This window comes from Maylandia zebra, linkage group LG2 (genome assembly GCF_041146795.1).
Source record: "Maylandia zebra isolate NMK-2024a linkage group LG2, Mzebra_GT3a, whole genome shotgun sequence".
Classification (NCBI taxonomy): domain Eukaryota; kingdom Metazoa; phylum Chordata; class Actinopteri; order Cichliformes; family Cichlidae; genus Maylandia; species Maylandia zebra.
This window is the reverse complement of record NC_135168.1, coordinates 12,514,631-12,537,530: the sequence shown is the minus strand read 5'-3', so window position 1 is coordinate 12,537,530 and position 22,900 is coordinate 12,514,631.

The window sequence follows — 22,900 nt, the reverse complement described above, 5'->3', positions numbered from 1 at the left end:
TCATCAGCTGTGCCTTCAACTGCTTGTAGTTGCTCATCTGCAGAAAGTTGTTCCACATCACCCTTTTCACTGACTTCTGGATTAGCCTCAAACTCTGCCATTGTTGGAGGGGTTTGGGTTTTTTGTGTATCTTACTTAGCCTTAATGTAAAGGTGCAGCAGCTTAAATTTGATTTGTTAGTTGAGGAGCAAATGAATATTAATCTTCATTTACTGTTACAACTTTAAAGCACAGTAATTACTATTACTCCTTAAACATCACTTAACATGTATACTTAACTCACATTACATCTCTTCTCCAAGCCAGTAATACTGTTTCTTACAGCAACTGCTGAAGCCCACCATATGCACGATGCACAGGTTACTCATCACAACATTAACTTAACACTGTATGAATATCAGTCACTTGAACAGCAGAAATGTAAACAATGAGAAGGAAAGAAAAAAGAAGAAATATTTCAGTCCTTTGTTTATTTATAAAAGGAAACTTATCTTAATTAATTTTACAGTCCTTTTCCTTTTTATTTCTCTTTCTTGTGGTTAATTATATTGAGTCCTTTAACTGAGGCAACACTTATTTTCGGGGCACCTGAATTTCCTGCGGGGCTGCGTCCTTCATCTACCCGTGCAGAGCGGAGTTCTCACTGTAGCACCCTCAAGGATTGACGTACGCACGATGTAGTTATAAAACAGGGTTTATTCTGGTCTTGGCAACCCGTGAGAACTGCTCACGGACAAAACAATAAAACAAAAACATCACATCAAAATGCGCTCTTGTACATAGTGTCAATCAATCAAAAAAATCCTTAATTACAGAAAATAAACCATTTAAAATACACAAACCTCGTGAGCTGACATCCAGGAAGTGCTAAATAGAGCTTTATGGCCTTATTGCCTTATCTTCCATCTTCTTCGTCAATTATTTTCACTCTTTAAACAATATTTTCTCCATGTGTGGAGCTAACTGTGAGTTGCAGCATGCAGACACCATGTGCGCTAGCAAAAGAAAAGTTGCTGGGTGGAGACCCAAACAGCAAAGCTGTACCCTGCACAGTTCACCACCAGAGGGCGCAAAGGAACAAAATCCAGACATACAGCTTAACAAATATCAAATGCAACAAACATCAAATGCAAAAGACCGTTACACATATCTTTGGTCAGGTGATAAGTGATAGCCTCCGTGATGTCTTTGTGCCTGCGGGAGTTTGACGTGTATAGGGAAGCGCTGTATAAGGTTCCCGTTATTGATGTTTGGGTGGTTGACCCGGACGGATTTTCTCCTGTCACTTTCTCGTCATCCCTGACGTGCTCTCCGTTGTTTTTTCCCTGCTAATTTTAGCATCACACGGCACAGCTTCTGTATCACGTGGTATAAGGCTCCGCCCTTGTCATTTGTTGAGTAGGAAGAGTGAGCGCTTGTTTTCATGCAGAGTACGTCCCGGATCAAAATGTGAAGTTTTACAAATCACCACTTCTTTAGTGAATATCATTTCAGTCTCAGACAATCTCGTTTCTCTTACAGAGGTTGAATGCACCTTCTGCGGATGGCGGTACCACACAGTGTGCGTGGACTTCCCCTGCACAGAAGGCAACTACAAATGCTGTGAATGCTAAATAAACAGAAACAAATGATCCCTGTTGTCTTTGCTTGATGATTGGTTTGAGTCTTGACAATCCACATTGCTGGCGTTGCATCTTTCAATGCCAGCAATGGCAGGTATCAGTGCTCAAACCTTTTGTGTTTGTTTCCAACAAGTTGCCCACCTCGGGAAACAAAAATGTGTTCTTTTACTTGTCAGATGAACATATGAGACACTTTGACTCTTCAGTGCAGTGTGGAGCCTAACAAAGATCTGTTTTGTGTCCCAGCTGATCAGCAGGAGGAGGAGAGTCTGACGGAGCAGCAGAGGAACATTTTCAGCTACTTGGACTCAGCTCAGCCACTACAGAGGAAACAATGAGCTCAACACAGAAGGTGACAGACAGAGCAGGACCATATGACCAAAGATATTTATCACCATATACATTTGAACATTTGCCATAACGATGTAGCTGACGATAGAATTGACACCAGACAAAATACTTTACAGCTGCACAACTTTATTAAAAACCCATCAATGTATTTTCACTGAAACAAGCAGCTGTTGTTTATGTGCATTAAAGTTATATAAAAATGTAACAGTGCAAATGCAAATTCCTCGCTGACAGTTTAACCAAAAGGCGTTTCCAGTGGAAACTGGCCGACACATCCTGAGCATAACCATGTATAATATCCACTAAAGTTCAGAAGAGGTTATACAGTCGTGGCCAAAAGGTTTGAGAATTGCATAAATATTGGAACCTGGAGAAGTTGCTGCTTAAGTTTTTATAATAGCATTTTGCCTGCACTCCAGAATGTTATGAGGAGTGATCAGATGAACTGCATCGTCCTTCTTTGCCATGAAAACGAACTTAATCCCCAAAAAGCCTTACCACTGCATTTCATTGCTGTCATCAAAGGACCTGCTGAGACCATTTCAGTGATCGTCTTCTTAACTCAGGTGAGAATGTTGGCGAGCACGAGGCTGGAGATCATCATGGCTGTATCCCGATTCAGGTTCTGCAGCTTTAAAGTCCTCAAGGGCCACGTACTCAAAGACCGCTAAGGCCGAAGTGCGAGGCTCGTAGGCTCGTGAAATGGGACGTCTATCCTCCGTCGCGCTGCCCAGGTTGCCTAGCAACCATGATACTAACAGCTGGAAACGTTTCATACAGCTTTGTTTGACAGAAATGAAGGAGAACATATTTAGTTCATTTGTTTCTACATGAGCTCTGTGTGATTTGATGAGTATCTGAGGCTGAGACCACAGGACTGTGAAACATGATTGTTGGGCTTCATTTCTGTGCTGAACAGTCGTTTAAGATTAGCTGTAAATAACAATTAGCTGATGTTGTTCATGAGACTAAAGTCATCTCACTGTGGTAATGTAAATATAATATGGCCAATATTATAGTTATCATATTAATCACTTCACTCACAGACAAGTATCTGTGACAGTGTGTATACAGATGTATCATATATAAGAGACAAATATTGTTCATTTAATATGTTGGTACTAAATGTGGCTGAATGCTTACATATATGTGTAAAAAGCAAATGTAGGAGCTGTGATAACTGTGTCTGATAGAATGAAGAGTCGACTGATATATGAAATATTCCTTTATTGGGTGAGAAAATCAGACCATGTCATAACTGCTTTAAGTCACACAGAATAGATATCAGAGCCTTAAACAGGCTGACTTCTGCTAAATGGGTCAAACTGGGCAGAAAGTCTACAAACATATAACATCCTTATAGAATATGACGTAACACTATAGATCAACTTAGCTCAGAATATATAAAGCATATAAACAGTTACAGCAATATGATGCAACAAACACAGCAGCTACTGATCCAAAATACTCAAAGCTTCATAGAACTGAAACCAACATTTATTTTTAGCTCCATCCTGCTGCTGATACAGACTTTAGGTTTCTGAACATTAAACTTGTTGCTGCCTTTCATAGTGCGTAACTTGAAGGCCCTGAGTACTTTCTCCCACACTGAAAACACTGGGATGATCACATTATTTGAACATTACCTAATAAGACTGATTCAGCACAGACAGTTATGTTAAACTTTCCTAGCAGTCCTTCACAAACAGGGAACAGTCTGTCTATTCTCTCCATCTGTCAGCTGCTGCTGGCTCTTCCTCCTCCTCTTCCTCACACACTGCTGAGTTTGTCCTGGTGGATCATCAGGGCTGCAAAGCCTCACAGATGATGTGCAGCAGTGGCTCCCTCAGTCTGTCCTCACTCTGGACACTTGCAGTCGTCACACATGGAAATCAAATGTGTGATAAGCTGCAGGATTCAAACACAAGTGTAACTTATAAACACATGTTCATACTTTTATTCCACAATCAGAGAGAAAGAAACAGAGAGAGAGTGCAGGACAGACAGACAGGTGACAGTCTCAGGTGTACACACTGCTACACAACAGCACCAGAGAAGCAGGATTTAGTGTTTGTGTTATTACGAGTGTAAACAAGAAGAGTTCCAGATGGTGCAGTGGACACATGTGTGACTGCTGTGATTAAAGCATCTTTCTTTCAGCTTAACGAGTGAACCGTCAGCTCGTTCAAACACACGTTAAAGTGCGTTTGGCTCGACACCAGCGAACAGAGGCAGCAATATAACACAGCTAACATTAACAGTGCAGTGAATCCTGCTTGTGCCGTGATGTTCAGGACTGCAAACCGAGCAGCATCACTGACTTTCAGCTTGTTGTGTTTGTGGATATATGACTGACTTTAATTATCCACAAAATCATCACATTCTCTGTCAGATTAAGGTCGACTATTGAACGGCGTATATTTTAAAGGCTTTAAAACCAAGTTAACGCTGAAAGTACAAACATCACTAATGTCACATAACTCTGCCGACAAAGCATAGCTATGGCTATGAAATGCTCTTTGTGTATCACTTCTTCATTATGAAAGATGTCATTAATGCACTAGTAATGTCTCATCTGGAGTATTGTTCAATCATTTGGTCAGCAGCTAATAAGACAGATCTTAACAGACTTCAGTTAGTCCAGAATAAGGCGTCCAGATTAGTGTGAAGATGTTCATACTATACTAATATTGATAAAATGCATAATAACCTTTCTTGGCTTCCTGTACAGGCTAAAATATTCTATGGCTTACTTGTAGTTCTAAAGAAAGCAATTCTGTTAAACACACCACATTTATTCTGCTCAGCTGCAGTATCCAGATGAAATACATCATCATATTACACAGTTTTCAACAAGCTGCAATTTAGTAAATGCTCAAGTTAAAAGTAACGTTTTGTAAAACTGTTACATTTAGAGCAACTTTTAAGTGGAATAAGTTGCCTTAAAAAATTAGAGAATTATTCAAAACTTCAATGAACACTTAAAAGCCGATTTACAGAGCTTTTAGTTGTTGTAAATATTGTAAGACATGATTTGTTTTTGAAATTTGTGTAATGTGCCTCAATGTTATTGATATTATTATTATTATTATTGATTGCTTATATTTGAACAATTGTGAAACCTCACTGTGGATGTAAGAGTGAAATTATGTGGATATCTTGAATCCACTTTATTGTGTAATATTTTATGTGAGTATTTGACGGAAGACGAGCAACATCTGTTGTGGAAGCTAACGGGGTTCCTTTAGAATAAACAAACATAGGATTTATTATCACTGAATAATTCTGTATAAATCTATACAAATTATAGAAATATGTAATAGGAAACAACAAAATAATCTAAATTATAAAATAATGTGTGTGTGTGTGTGTGTGTGTGTGTGTGTGTGTGTGTGTGTGTGCATGATTTTAGTGTTTGAACAGTCATGAATTATCTTTAACAGCAGGTTGGATGTAATGTGTTAGAACTACCAGCAGGTGGGGATAAGAGACCTTTAAGGTGTTTGGTGCCACGCTCCACCTTCAGGTTTAAAACTAGTGTTAATGGAGTTTGAAGGTTGAGTTTGTTCCACGACTGCATTTCACTCACTGCCTCTGTTTGTATCTCTGTCACTGCAGGACCAACATGGAGCCAGAAGTCAGCGCTCTCAGGAGGCCGACAAACCTCACAGAAGAAAGGGAGAGAAAAAACACACCTGTGACGAGTGTGGGAAGGGTTTTACTCTGAGGGCTTCACTAAAACGGCATCAGGTCATCCACACTGGAGAGAGACCGTTCAGCTGTGACTTGTGTGGAAAGTCTTTTTCCAGGAAGGGTTACCTAAAAACACACCAACTCATCCACAGTGGAGTTAAAGCGTACAGCTGTGATCAGTGTGGCAGAGCTTTTACTCACAGTAGCCACTTACAGAGGCATCTAGTTACCCACTCTGGAATTAAGGCATACAGCTGTGACGAGTGTGGAAAGTCTTTTTCCTTGAAGGGTCACCTAAAAGAACACCAACTCATCCACAGTGGAGTTAAAGCGTACAGCTGTGATCAGTGTGGCAGAGCTTTTACTCGCAGTAGAAGCTTACAGAGTCATCTAGTTACCCACTCTGAAATTAAGCCATACAGCTGTGACGAGTGTGGGAAGGGTTTTACTGTGAGGGCTAAACTAAAACGGCATCAGGTCATCCACACTGGAGAGAGACCGTTCAGCTGTGACGAGTGTGGAAAGTCTTTTTCCTTGAAGGGTCACCTAAAAGAACACCAACTCGTCCACAGTGGAGTTAAAGCGTACAGCTGTGATCAGTGTGGCAGAGCTTTTACTCGCAGTAGCCACTTACAGAAGCATCTAGTTACCCACTCTGGAATTAAACCATACAGCTGTGACGACTGTGGGAAGGGTTTTACTGTGACGGCTTCACTAAAACAGCATCAGGTCATCCACACTGGAGAGAGACCGTTCAGCTGTGACTTGTGTGGAAAGTCTTTTTCCTTCAAGCGTTCCCTAAAAGAACACCAACTCATCCACAGTGGAGTTAAAGCGTACAGCTGTGATCAGTGTGGCAGAGCTTTTACTCAAAGTAGCCACTTACAGAGTCATCTAGTTACCCACTCTGGAATTAAGGCATACAGCTGTGACATCTGTGGAAAAACCTTCAGCCAGAGAGGGTACCGAAATACACACCTACGCATTCACACCAGACATGATGTGTACTGCTGTGAACAGTGTGGCAAATACTTTACAACAGACGCACACTTACAACGACACATGTTTACCCACACTGAGGAGAGACCTTATCAATGTGACCTGTGTGAGAAGACTTTTAAAACTCCACATCACCTGAGACGACACCAACAGATCCACACCAGAAAGAGACTATACAAGTGCAGCTACTGTGAGGTATGTATTTATATTGTTATCTTGTCATTTTAGCCTGACTGTTTGGAACAACTCTGCTCATTAAACTGTGTTAGCATGTTAGCAATTCTACTGCATGGAAAAGCAGCTCTGAGTGATTATTCAGATTTTCCTTTCAGTTATGATTTTAGTATTACTGTAGTATTATGGTGGTAGTATTGTAGTTATTGCAGCCCAGTAAACTGAGTGTGTTAACTGAAACAGTCAAATGTAGTTGGACGTCTGCAGAGATGCTCTTTATTTCAGGCGACGTTCAGGATACAAATGTTGAAGGACTGACTTACACTTTGTGTCTTTGTTTAGAAGCAGAGCGACACAGATGGATCCAGTTCTCAACCCTGTCATCACTGTGGTGGTGGGAAAGACTTTCATTGTGACCTCTGTGGAAAAACTTTCAGTCAGCAAAAGACCCTAAAAGTACATCAACGTAGACACACTGGAGACAAACTGAAATACTGCAAAGAATGTGGGAGAAGCTTCACCACATCAAGTGATTTAAAACAACATGAACTGATTCACAGTGGGGTTAAAAAGCACCTCTGTGATCAGTGTGGGTCATCCTTCACCACTGCAGGTCAGCTTAAATCACACAAACGAGTCCACACAGGAGAGAAACCACACAAGTGCAGACACTGTGAGAGAAGCTTCTCACGGTCAGGTAGTCGTAACATTCATGAACGTACACACATGGAAGGAAACTACAGCTGTGAGCAGTGTGACAAGAGCTTCAGGAATCTCAGTTCATACTCTGCACACAAACGATCCCACGTTACTAATAAACTGTTTCACTGTTACCAATGTGCCCAAACATTCACCTCATTGTCTGCTCTGTGCAAACATCAGCGCGATCACTCAGGGCTGAAATCACTCCCATCACTGGATCACAGTGAATCTGAAGACACAGAAAGATCCTCTGGTTTCTGTGTCAGACTCAAAAAGCTTGAGATCAGGCTCCACAGAGTTCAGATAGAATCTCCTGTAAAAATCTGATGAGGCAGCTGTGAATCAAACTCTTCCCCTAGTTCCATTTTAAGCTTTCAAAACTGTCCTGCTGTAGAGTTCATGTCAAGTGGTTAGCTTTCTTTTCATCAGTTGGTTGAAAACTCTGTTTCCTATTATAAAGTTTTTGTTTTAATGTATTTTGATCCACATAAATGTTTTCTTGTTCAGGTTCTTTATGTTATTGAATCTTGCAAATGTTAAATAAAAAATTCAAATGTAAAATATCTTCACTGATGGTACAAATAAACTGTCCTTTCAGCTTTAGCTCCTAATTTATTCATTATTTATGGATGTAGCACAGCAGCCGTCTCTTGATTAACACATGGAGGGCTCGGGATCTGATGGTGTCGTCTCCCTAATTTGCCCACTCAGTAAATCTCACTCATGGCCAAGAAATTGAAATAAACCTTGTTTCCCTGCTGGATAGTGATCCACTGTAACTCTGCTCCTCCTTCCTGTTTAGGATTTCTGTGGCTGAAGTAAAATTCCCTCCATCCATCACTTATCCCAGCTAACCCAAAGTGAAATAAAGTTTTGCTGGTCTTAAAAAAGCATTACAATAATGGGCATTACCAATGCAAACTGAATGATACAGAAGATGAAAGAAGAGACTTTGATCAGTTAATAAAGCTCATGATCTGGATTCATTGTGGCTGCTACACAGATACTTCTGGGTCACTTCTCTCAGTTAGGAACCTTCCTCACCAAACTGACTGTTGGACCACACCCCTGGTTTCATGAGAAATAGTTTCAGCCATGATTTCTCTTCCTGTATTTCAGAGTAAAGACTGAAGTGACAAATGGAAGCATGTTTAAAAACACAATGTGAGAGAGACGTTGAGGTCCTTAGAAGTTACCCTGGGTTTTTCTGTCACCCTGCTAGATGTTACACACCTTGTTATTGGACTGATTTCTACTGCTGGACTACTCCTGCGGAGAGTAACAATACTCTTACTAATTAGCTCCCTTTCACACCTTTGGGGATATTTATTTCTGTGTTTGCAGCGCTGTGAGCCAGAACAGCGAGAGAAAAATCTGCAACAGCGACGAGCCGAATGCTTACGTGAATCGCAGCAGCTGCACATGTGCTACGCTGAATTAGAGGATATCTTTGCTCTGGATTTCTATTTCTACTTTTTCATTTCTATATGATTCTTCTTGCATCTAAACAAAGATGATTCAATTTGCTAAATGTTGATGGCTCTTCGTGCTCAGGTGTAAATGAGATGTAATGTTTGCTCTTGGTTTGGTTCTCCTGTACAGAACCTTGCAGTACAACAGAAACCTAAAAACATTATTTGTAGTTGTTATTCTTAGTTGTTCTGCTGCCTAAATACCACAGGGTCTGATTATGAAGTTATTGAGCTGCACATACTTTACGACCTGCTTAAGTTCGAGGTCACAGCGTCTGTAGAGCAGCTGGAACATAATGAAGTCTACAAGGTTAAAGTTTTCTCTTCAGTTATTGTTCTTTCTGCTGCTTGGTTTGATGGATCTGAGAGCTTTTGTTTTTATTATTGTTATTATAATTATCATTAATATTTTACTCTCTAGAAGCTTTAAAATAGTGTTTGTGTTTGAAAAAATTGATTTAAGAATTGAACAGAAACATCTGTCCTTCTGAAAATCGCCCAAAGGCACGGAGACAAAGTCAAAGGATGCAACCTGTAACTTTCTCTTCCTTCATGTCAGGACCATCATCCATGATTTATATAAAATGCATATAGCAACAGTAGCACTTTAGTTTGGACTTTATGATTTCTGTAACTGGAAAATATTATTTTGTTTAAAGACAGAAGTGACCGCATAGTTGCAACATCAAAGGGAAATATTAATTAATTAGCATCAAGTATATTTGTTGCTTAAGCGTTTGCACTATAACTTAAGTAGGATTATAACTTTTAAGGAAGGAAAGATTTCAGATATTTAGTTCACTGTTTCAGTTATTTTATATGAAATTAAAACATTTACGTTGGTCAAATATGATGCTCTAAATCAAATAAAAGTTTGAAAATAAATGATGTATTTTTAAATGCTGCAACAAATGTTCACAAAAAGTAACTATAATTAAAACCAGTTAAACAAAATCAAATGTTTGAATCATGCTTAACCAAATGCCAGGCTGGAGAGCTGAACCTAAAGTATACGTAGAAAGATTTCAACATCTGAGCAGTTTTTAATGTTTTTATCACATATAAATGTCACAGCAGTGGGTCCTGGCCCAATGCTTTGTGTTTTTGGTTTTCTTTGACTCTTGTTTTTCTTGGTTTTTGTTCTTCTTATTTATCAGGCTCTCAGTAATCTTAGTTCTCCCTCCCTCAGTGTTCATTTCAGCCTGTGTTTAGTTTCTGTTCCCGTGTCCCACGTTTCATCGTTTCATGTCGAGTCAGCCCTGTCTCTCTGTTTCCTGTGTCTCCCCAGTCAGCCCCGCCTCCCTCGGGCACTCATGTGTGATACAGAGTAATAAACCTGACTACATTTGCTGCACTCTCTTTATTACCTGTTACTTTAAAATTCATACACTAATTATGTCTGCCCATCTCTCTAATGTGAAGGTCAAAGGTCAACATCCCAGTGACATAAGAATAATCCCAAAGGGGCAAAGGCAGCGGTTAATTTAGCACATTTAGCATTAAGGGTACAGCAAGGATATACTTTTACTTATTGTGGCAGGGGTGTGGTCTCTGGCCTGCTGCAGTGGAGGCTGGTGGCGGGACGTTGGACGGCACAGGTGAGGGTGATGGAGCTCATGACTCTCCCCTTTATAGTGACGGAGGAGACTGGCGTGGGGGAAGCGTGTAGTGGAGGAAGCCGAGGAGAGAGCTGGTTTCTGGCTACAAAGACGGCGTCAAACCAGAAAAGATTGCTCGTGGTCAAATAATGTGTAATAATAATGAAATAAATAGGCCATTGGGAAAAACGGGATTTTGAAATAAAGACTGACTTTGAAAAAAGGACATTTTGGATTAAAAATGGCTGGGAATAAATAAAATGCCTCAGGAATAATCTCTGTTATTGTGAAAAATAATGATCATGAAATAATATTTCACAATAATAGGTAAATTTATATAGCAGAATGCAATATATTTCACAATAATAAGCTTTTTTTCAAAATGTGTTCAATTATTTCACAATATCATTCTCACATTACATATCTGTGTCTTATTTATTCACATAGTTATTTATTTCATCATGACTTATTTATTTATTTAATTTTGAACACTTTGGAGTTCCATATGGTTGTAGTGGGCTTGTAATGTAAATGTGGTCTGATTAAATGTGACATTAATGCTGACGCTGCATCAAACCCTGATAAAACAGTTCTATTAGTGGGTCTGTGTGATCAACATCAGTGGGTTAAGCTGAGGCCTTGACTAGTAGAACATCATGTTGGTGTTTAACAACACATGAGCCAACATCAGACTCCGAGCGCTACGATGCTAAAGATCAGAAGATCCAGTGTGACATCATCGTTACCTGGCAACAGCAGCCCTCATCTGACTTTATTGGAGGATATTTACACCAGCAACACTGTTTAGTTTGATATGACGGATCAACAACATGCGCTGTGATATCCAGTTCATCTGTAACAGATACTGGATCTAATCAGTCAGCAGATATTTGATCAGCTTATTTATAATTATACTAGAAACAAACACAACTGTGTTGGTGATTCATGCAAACTTGCATATCAGCCTTTGAAGGTTTTGTAGTATTGAGAACAAAGAGGTTGTGTTAGGGCTGAAAAGCCCGACTTGTTCTCCTCTGCAGGTCATCAAATGCACCACAGAAGTTTGTATTTGCACAGCCTGTATATGTTTGATGGCTTTATTATTCTCTGTTCAAAGACAGTAAATATGGAAAATGTCTCATGTAGTATCAGCTTCATGTAAAATGACTGCAAACATTTAGAGAACATGTGCTGCTGTTTGTCCTACATTTCAACACTGAATGAACCCTGAAAACATGATGGCAGCTGGCAGGTTGGAGTTCACATGAAATATCGGCTGTATGAAGACTGGAAATATAGATGATACAAACATGCAGCCAAACATTTGTGGACATGAATAAACTATCTGATCCAAAAAGCAGGAAGTGACACAGCTAGAAAGTGTGTAACAGCTGAAGTCAAATGTAATGCAGAGTTGAATCTGCACTTGGATCCATCTGTGAAAGGTCCACATGTAGGGATCACATGAGTCCTGATGTTTGTCAGTCAGCTTGATAACTCCATCTACTGTGGCTACATATACTGGGCTGGTAGCTCCACAGTGTTGGAAAGAAACTATTAAATGTGCAAAGTTTAAAATCAGAGGCTCTTCTAACACAGGAGCCATGTTGAGTTTAGATCACAGCCGACCACCGGCAGTCTGAAATGGAATGAAGCCCATTGACAGCCAGCAGGTCTAAACAGGAACGCACCCATTTGTATGTGTGGCAATGATGTGGCTGCAGCTGACACAGGATTGGTTCAAACTAAACATCAGACATATTTCACAGAGTTCACAAATAAACTCACGTTTTTATTTTTGAAGATGATCATAAAGTAGAATTTATGGTCCAGTAGAAACAGCAGGAGGTTTGAGCCCTACTGATGGCAAGGCAAGGCAAGTTTATTTGTATAGCACAATTCAACAACAAGGTGATTCAAAGTGCTTTACAGAGACATTAGAAACAAGAACAAATAAAAAGCATGATTTAAAATTGATTAAAACAAGCAAACAAACTAACTAACTAATAAACAAACAAAACAGTATATAAAATCAAAACAGATCAGAACAGTAGATAAAATCAGTAGTTAAATGTAAGTTTTGAAATTTAAGCTTAAAAGTGTGGATTTGGTGCTTTATTCAAATGCAGCTGAGAACAGGTGAGTCTTCAACCTGGATTTAAATAAACAGTGTTTCAGCTGATCTGAGGCTTTCTGGGAGTTTGTTCCAGATATAAGGAGCATAAAAGCTGAATGCAGCTTCTCCGTGTCTGGTTCTGACTCTGGGAACTGATAAAAGACCGGATCCAGATGACCTGAGGGATCTGGAAGGTTCATACTGGGTCAGGAGGTCACTGATGTATTTTGGTCCTAAACCATTCAGAGCTTTATAGACCAGCATCAGAACTTTAAAGTCTATCCTCTGACGGACAGGCAGCCAGTGTAAGGACCTCAGAGCTGGACTGATGTAGTCCACTTTTTTGGTCTTAGTGAGGACTCGAGCAGCAGAGTTCTGAATGAGCTGTAGTTGTCTGACTGATTTTTTAGGTAGACCTGTAAAGATGCTGTTACAGTAGTCAAGCCTACTAAAGATGAATGCATGGACTAGTTTTTCCAGGTCCTGTTGAGACATCAGATCTTTTATCCTTGAAATATTCTTGAGGCGATAGTAAGCTGATTTTGTTATTGTCTTAATGTGTTTTTCTAAGTTTAGGTCTGCATCCATCACTACACCCAAATTTCTCGCCTGGTTTGTGGTTTTTAGATGTATAGATTGAAGTTCTCTGGTGACCTGTAATCGTTTTTCTTTGGCGCCAAAGACTATTACCTCAGTTTTGTTTTGTTTAGCTGGAGAAAATTGTACGGGGCCTTGGTCTCCTGATGACATTGTGATATATATTTGTGTGTCATCTGCATAGCTATGACAGTTTATTTTGTTGTTCTTTATAATCTGTGCCAGTGGGAGCATGTAAATGTTAAACAGAAAGGGTCCCCAGATGGAACCTTGGGGAACTCCACATGTGATACTTGTCTGCTCAGATGTGAAGTTACCTATTGATACAAAGTATTTCCTGTTTTCTACGTATGTTTTGAACCAGTTTAGTACAGTTCCTGAAAGACCTGTCCAGTTCTCCAGTCGTTTGAGTAATATGTTGTGGTCAACTGTATCAAATGCTGCACTGAGATCCAGTAAAACTAAAACTGACATTTTTCCACTGTCTGTATTCAGACATATGTCATTAAACAGCAGAAACAGCATTTGGAGGAAGATGTTAATAGATTAGAAAGAATTGTACACTGTGAATCAATGCAAGTCTTTCTATATAGACAGATCTGTAATAATCCCTCAGGCAGGTTCCTCTGGGACAGTCACAGATAGAGACACCAATTCTGACATCCTTTGAAAGCCTGACTTTGAATTTTCATCACTCGTCATGCACACAGATGTTAATTCTACATATTCCTGGTACTGAACTCTAAATCAATATGAAGAAAATGCTCCTGCTAATCTGCATCTATGTTGATATCAAATCCTTTTCCAGCACATGGATAAATCTCTATAAATCTTTCAGTCTGATCAGAATGGGCTCAGTGTTGTTATTGCAGCTCCCTGATGTTTGAAAAGCTAAATGTCCATTTTAAAGTGCTCGTGTGTAGGATTGTGTTTTCTTCCTTTGTGCAGTTCTTACAGTAAACATGTTTGAATGTTTCCTGTTCCCCTGATGCTTCTTCCTGTTGGATAAAATTGGTTTGAATAACATGTTCTTATAGGTTTTAATGAACTTCAAACTGGGATCGACTTACAAAACTGTCTCATTTTATTGGAACGATCCACATTTGCATCCATTCACGGTACATTTGACATCTGAACACGTTTGTACACATGATGAAAGGACAGATGGTGTTTGTGTGTCCTTCTTAAACTTAGTGTGGATGTTTCATCATGTAGAACTACTTAGAACAAAGTCTTTGGAACATTTGGAGAACACGTTTAGGAAAGTAACATCCTGGTAGAACATTTTCTTAAAGCAAAGCAGAGCTGCAACATGACTGTGAGGATTCAGAAGAATAAAGTCAGAATACTTTATTATTATGAAGACTAAAGTGCACCTTAATGCTGCCGATGAACACACATGTTCTTTGTGAAAGCATGTGTGAGCACAGCTGACATGCACCACACTGACCCCACTCGCCCCATTTCTTCATCCACTTCTTGCTCTTGTGCTTGAAATGAGACGCAGCAAAAGTCGGAGGCTCTAAAATCCACAAAAAGGGGGCTCGTTAGATCAGGATACTGGATGTGATCCATAGAAAACATGGATAATACACCACTTTATTTGAAGCATCTGTAGCACTGCCTCAGTTCTGGATGTTTCCACAGACTCCTCTGTGCACCTAAAGCAAAGGTCAGCGGCACATGTAGTTGGGACAATTCTTCAGTCGCACAAACTACATAATCATTTTCCTCCAATGACGACTTTTCACTTGCAGAAATGGTCCTGTGTGATTTCCAGGCTGTGATATAAAAACTAGTTCCTAATGGCAGCGACTCACTCAGTAAACATGTGTTTCCTTCACCAACCTCACACACAGATCCAATAAGATCAGGAAGTGGGCAGTATAGTACAATATGTGTTATTCTGTGCTGCACTGCCCAAACTAAAGATCTGCTGAAGTGTTGGAAATGATCCAGATGTTTATTTTGGACGATACAGCAGAAGATCAGACATGAAAGTGGAGATAACACAGAAGACCTGCAGCAAAGGTCAGAGGTCAGACTGGGCCCTGGATTCAACAATGAGCCAATGATCATCAAGCAGTGACTAAAGCAGAGCCCTGACGTTCTGACATTCATCACACAGTCAGAACAAATGTCTGCTGATGACTTCATCTCATGAAACGACTGATAGATGTCAGTTCATTGATCAGCTGAGCTGCTGATCTTCATCGTCACAGAAACATTCAGCTTGTTTCAATCAGTAAATAACTCCCACTACTCCCAGTTTGAACTGTTCCCACTCAAAATGCTGTGAGAACAATGATCATTGTAGAACTTCACAAACATCACGTGTTGTTTTCCACATGTAAGATCAGCAAACACACAGAAACTTCCTGTTGCCACACACGGCCTCTAAAATCTCTTCCACGCTTTCTGTCTGAAGTCCACTCTCTGTGTCGGATCCACAGGAAACAACAAGATCTTATTAACATGGTTTTCAATGTGTCTCCTTCCAAAAAGTCCAACCAATGAACAAATGTGTGTATTTGTGGAGGCCGAACAAAAGCATGACACATTTCTCTGTTTCTATAAACTGGAGTCAAACACAAACATGAAGAGTTTCACTGACAGACTCCAAAATGCCCCCACAGTGGATCAAAGGGAAATCCTACAGTGTGGCCAGAGACTCTTAATGGCTCCAACATCAACACATCCACAATGTTGGATCCAGTTCTGCCTCACAGAGTTACTAAGACACACCCTCTGCAGCATCACAACAGCTCCACCTGCTTCACCTGCCTCCTCAGCATCTGTACACCTGAAGAGAAAAGAAAGGCTCCAACAGCTCAAATCTACAAAGGATTCATGAAGTTTCATCCAACAATAACATGTTTGCCTTCCACAGTGTGCTGTTAGACACCACTGTACCTCTGCCATTTCAAAAAGAGCAGCTTGGGAACATTTTGGCTCCAAACACTTTGTGTTTAAGTTCTTTGTTTTCTTTGTGAAGCCGACAACATCTGGAGCTTTGTGACTCATAGAAACATCATTTTGTTCTTTAGATGACAGCAGATTGGGACTGAATAATCAATCACTATCAAACCAATAAAGACAAACATGCTGATTTTACAGGAACTTTGTTGGAGAAGCTGCAAAGACATGAAACTGGTGGAGATCCCAAACCAGTTGATAGTGCTGGTTATTCCAAATAAAGCTGTTTCCCTTTGAGATGAAATGACTTTCTGTCCTGATATATAATAAAGATGTTGTTGTTTTTGAGCCCCTGTATTAAAAGTAGTTTAAAGTCAGCTTGAGTTTGATGTCTTTATGTCAAAGCTGCTCATGATGTTGAGCTGCTGATGGAATAAAAACAATATAAAAGCATGTAGTCCAGACTTAAATGTAGCCTGTTGTTAGCTGAGGTCCACACACAGTGTTTGACAGTGTAAAGTGTGTGAAAGGGCTGCTGGTGGAGCTCACTAGGATGAGCAGGTGACCACGAGGTGGAGAGCAGCTGGCCTGGCTTTGACCCGGGCCACGCCCCCTTTCTCTCTGCTTTGCTGTCACTTATCTTCACTGCTCTGTCCAATAAAGCTGAAAAAGGCCCCGAATCAAAGAAATCTGCTGCAGCCTCTGAAATGTCTTCTGTTTCCTTCCCGACGGCTTTTTCACCGTCAGCCCATCAGACAGTCCAGCAGCATTTATGATGATGTCATGATGTTGAAGAGGCTGCTACGGTGGCCTCCCATGACCCCCAGCCTCATCACAGCTGAGATGCAGACATTTGAAAACATTCAGCAGACAACTGAATAACAGTCCAACACAACAGTCTGTGTGCAGACACACACTGACCTTTCATATAGTCAAACACAGCTGGTTGAGTCATTTCTCTGTGAGTCTAAACACAGCACACACAGAGAAATGTAGACAGGATGTGCAGCCAGTGCAGTAAATGGTCTCAATATCAGCTCTTTAGAAAATGATCCTGATGAACATGAAACTAACATCCAATGAGAAACAGCTTCCTTGTTTCATGTCCAATAACAATAAATGCAGAGCTAATAAAGAGCTGTTCTATTGTAAAATGCTGAGATGATTATTAGACAGAACCCAGCGGCTCACCAAAAGCCTGCATTGAAAATCTATATGAAAGTCATCTATGCTCATATATGGCAAAATCCTGTAACTGTCACTGTGTTTTTCATCTGTGCTCTTGTTGGTTGGACAAGTTTGTAAATGACAAAGAGCTCAGTGGACTTTGCATCCATCAGATCCTGTTAGATGTTTGTTTTTCCTTCACAGCTTTGTGATGAAGGCTGAAGAACAGAGATATGAACTATTGCCAACATGAATCCTGATGCATGACGTGGGCACAGACCCACCAAAGCAACACTCAGCTCACCTCATTCCAGGCGCTGGTCTGCTGGAGACCATGAGCCTTGTTAGTCACACATCAGCACCGTGGTAGGAAACAGCCTCCATCATTTCATTAGATCTGAATTTGGACTGTTTCCCTCTGGATGAACCAAGTCTGTCAAATCTATTGATCCAACACAAACAAACACATTGGCTCACAGTCAGATTGGCTTTGTATGGATGGTGTAACAGGGGACTGGGAAAGGATGCTGAAAGCTGAATATAACACAGAACAATAACAGGACATATAATAATGTAGAAACATGATCTTCAACAGGCACACTTCTGTTATTCATGATCACAAACACAAAGAACTTGTGCAGCCCTGATATCAGCCCTAATATATGAGTGTGTTTGCCCAAAGACTGAAACAGCATCAACATGACAGCTGTAAGAAATCTTCTCTCAGCCTTGTTTGGCAGAAGATCCCTGCAACAAAGATTGTAGCTGAAAGATGACGTGTGTAAAGTTTGCTCTGTGGGAGGGTCGAGGCTGTTTTTAGACCTTTGATAGTTTCCAATCCAGTTCTGACAGACAGGAATAAAAACAACATCATTAAGATCAGATCATGGAGCTGTTTGCTGCCTTGTTTCTATCTTCACATTACAAGACTTTACTACAATAAAGATGCTGACATGTATCTGTAGCAACAACATCATTGAATCTAGAACAACTGGAGCCAAACCAGTGGCTCTGCTGGGATCACTGGTGAGCCAACACTTCCTTGTTGATGCAGATTTCAGGGCTTCCTTTTGCTCCTCCGTTATAACTGTTCTCTCTTCTCAACACATGATGACACAAAGGAATCAGCAGTGACAAAGATGATGCTGAAGAGAAGCACACACTTCACACATATAACAGAGCAGTGCAGTTACACACACCTCTGCTCGACATCAGGCCTCAAACAAAGACACAAAACACTAACTTGACTCTAAACAGAAGAAACGAGCAGCTGTTTCTGTTCTGTGCTTATTTATATTTGACACACATGCTTCTCTTTGTGCAAACACACATCGCACTATAAGGGTAACCTCGCACACAATGATTGGACAGCACAGTGATGATGCTGGGAGATCCTATACGCAGCAACACAGAAAGACTGAGAACTTTAAACAATGATGGAAAGTGTTATAAATGACTTGTTGGCCTCTGATCTGTCACAAACAGCTGAAACGTGTCTCTCATGAGTCACATGAAGGTTTTTGACAGAAAGGACAAAAAGTAGCTGCAGTCAGTTTGTGTCATTTTTATATTTATTCATCTGGGAGAAAAATCTGAGGGACATTAAAATGTGTTTTCAACAGAGACAAGAACATGAATATAACAGAACAGGTAAATGAACATGTTTCAAGTAAACAGCTGGACTGATCAGGTCCAAACACAGAGTGATAAACTTGTCAAACAGCTGTCATATCTTTATATAGAAGCTCTTTATAAATGCTGCTCACTGCAGTCTGTTTACTAATAATGTCAAAGTGTTAGAAACACAGAAACATCAGAATGGTCTTTGTTCACAGAAACCTGTCTGGGATCCTTTGTTGTTCTTTTGATGCAGAGTTACATTATAAATATAAAGAGTTATTTCAGAGTCTCATCAGTTTTCCTGCATGTCTTTATTTAACACATCAGCAGGGCTGAAGCTCTCATGTTAAACACACACTGATCTATGGACACGTTCATGTGTTTCTAACAGAACCAGGCTGTTATCAGCCTGCACTAACATTATGTCACACACACTGAATGTAACAGTGACAGTTTACATCATCACACAATCAGCTGTGATTGTTTCACTGTCATCAAACGAGTCAACAGGAAGTAGAATCAATAGAAACCAATCATTTACTGACAGCATGTCTGATGGAAATAAGTGCAGATTATGTATGAAGTCTAACTGCACACAGTAACTGTGTTACAATAAGGACTTAACAGCGCCCTCTGCTGGAGTGTTTCAGTACTGCGTTAACTAGAATACACCACCTCCTCCTCACACCACCTGCTACAGCTCTACTCTTCTATGACTACAGTCATCCACAGCACTGATGTGAGGTCACATGGTTCATATGTAAGGAGCACAGCTGACCTCAGGTCAGTTTAATGACTGTGAGCAGCAGCTGTGTTATTGTCACTGTGACAGGGAGACACTCTCAGACACAGCGCTCATGTCAGCTTGTTCTCATGCAGGAGGATCAGGAGCTCCATGTTTGTCTTTCTGTTTGAATCATGATGTGTTTGTGCCATCAGAGTCTGTCATGAGTACTCAGGGTTTCACAGCAGCTCTTCTGGATGCTGACGAGGACTCCAACCTCATGTTTCACCTCTCTGAGCTTCTGATGTCTGTGAACACTCGTGTTTCTTCTCTGGGCTCATCTGGACAAAAACACCTTTCTGTGTTTGGCTGCAGCCTCATTCTGACTGACAGGAAGTGTGTTATCCATGAGCTGCACTTCTGTGAGGAAGTTTCCTGCTGTGTTTCCTGTCTGTGGACAAACACGAGTGTTCCAGCTGAGGACTTGGTTCCTTCCACCTGTCCATACAGGACATCACGCTGTCTGCAGCTCTGTAAATGCAGCTCCAGGTCCTTCCACGTGCTGCTCTGTATTTGTGCAGTTTGTAGTGTGTCCTGGGAAACGTAGCACACATGGTGTTCTTCTGCTGTTTCCTCCTTTCACTGAGTGTGAAACACTGACGCTGTGCTGTTGTTCACAGAGGGGAGCTGATTCTAGCTGCAGCTGGACTCTGTCATCTAACTGAATGTGTTGGTGCTGATCACGGGGCTCTGAGGGGGGAGCAGCAGGAGGACTCTGGATGCTGACGTCAGTGTATCTGTGGAAGCTCCCACAGCGTGTCTGTCATTCAATATTGTGCTGTATATTGTATCTATGCAAAGATGAACAGACTGTGTGTTCACTGGTCTCTGTGCTGCAGCTCTGATGTCATCATCACTCCCTCCTCCACCCTCAGCAGTCCCAGCATGCTGCTGTGGTGCACCCCACCCTCACTCTACACCTGAGCCACAGACCACACCCTCCACCTCAATATACACCACAGTTTTCTCTGCTGTGGAAATGAGATCAGGAGGAAATCATCATTATTATTATTTAATAAACGCTCACATTAATGTGGGCTTATTTGTTTCATATTAGAAACATTAGTTGAGTGTTTTTAGTATAAAATGGTCAAAGTCCCTCTTTTTGCTCCTCCCCTCACCTGTGGATGGGCGGTGCTGTTACCGTGGTGACAGCTTGGATGTGTTTCAGTCCTGCCTGGTTATCACTGCAGGAATCTTTCACATTTATTACAGGTAATAACTCTGATTTTTCTGTGTATTATGAACCAAATGTATCCTGATACACACAGAGATGGATGAGCAGAGGTTGTTTTTGCAGTTTATGTAGTTACTATGGACTTAATGCACACATATTATTAAAATTAGGGCTATAACAGTTGTATTGATGTATAGCAACTTGAAATGCTCCCACAAATGGCTCCACAGCATGTAAAAATATAACAAAAGCTCTGGCGGACTTGGTTCTGTGGTCAGTCTTAAAGGGTGAAGTTCAACTCTGTAATCTTCACTGTGTCACAGAGTTCAGTGAGTCCCGTTATTCACAGTATCAATCAGATCATCAGAGAACAGCTGATCAGCAATCAGTGGTGCCAACAGCGCCTCCTGTGGTGAGAGGATGCAATAATGCAATGTAGCATTTTTCCACTCAACACTTGCAGTCATGGAAACTGTCTGTTGGATCTGTGTGACGTTGCTTTCTTGGTTAGAGTTCCTCACAAATGTCCAGATGATTCTTCTAATGAGGCGTCGACCATGTTTGCAGCTCTTTGGAAGAAAACGTCGCCCTTTGCCATCCTTACTTTTCTTTGACTTCTTCAAATGCAGCTGAACTCCAGCTGGTATTTTCTTGGACTTTGCAGCTGTTTCTGGTCATCAGTTCATTCCTGCAAACCTCTGAAGCTGAACAACAATGATGCTGCATTGCTGGCTGATCCCAAAAGGTTGATTCTGTTCATCTGGACGTTTTCAGAAACGTTTGCTCACTGATCAGGTGACTTCTTCAGTCTCAGCTGACTGCAGCTTTACAAGCTTACAAACAGCACATTTGCACAATGACTGAAAGCAGCAGCACCTGATATATATGATACTAATATAATACATATACATATATAATCCATACTAATGATGAAGGAACTGAGCTCACAGTCCATTGTTCATTCAGTGAACTACTCAGTTTATTTTGGGCCTCAGAAATGCTCACTCTGTTTGTACATCACTGTCAGCAATAGACTCATTCTGCTGTGTGGACAGGAACACATGTGACATCACTTCCTGTTTGTTTGTGACTGAAGAGGAAGAAGTTTACAAGGAATCATTTAGAAGAGTTTCAAACATCAACTGATTGAATCCATGAATCTGAAAACGTGTTTGTGAGTGAAAGAGACAGACATGTACAGACTGAACTATCTGTTCAACAGTCAGAGTGTTTCTGTAACAGGAGACACTCTTTACACTCCACTCAGCACAGGGACACTGAGGAACCAGGAGACAAGAGAAACATAAACGCAGGATAAAGAGTTTGAGTGAATGTGGTGTTGAAGGTGTGGAGGTGGATCAGAGTGTCAGAGGAGACTCTGTAGAAGGACAGAGTGCCAGCAGGACAGTCCACATACACTGCTGCTCTGTTAGAGACAGAGGAGGAGGAGGAGGAGATGGATGTTAGTCTGTTATTGTGACAGACAGAATAACCAAGAGCATCAGAGCACCACAGACTCCAGGACTGATCATTGTATCCAAACAAACAGTCATTACTGCCTCCTTTCCTTCTGATGCTTCTGTAACTCACTGATATAAAAACTCCTCCTCTCCACTCGACCTCCCAGTAACAGCGACCAGTCAGACCATTTCTACACAGCAGCTGATGACCATCAAATCTGTCTGGATGATCAGGATATGACTGAACCTCCTCCACATGTGTCACCTTCCTGTTGTTGTCAGACAGTTGGAGCTTTGTGTTCACTGTGTTTGTGTCGATTGTGAGTTGACAGGAATCTGATGGAGAGAACAAACACAATCCAGCTGCAGTTATTGATCCATCATCTGTTCATTGATTGACACTTTGATGATGACTCCTGACATGATGAAGATGGTTGAATGTGTGCTGCTTT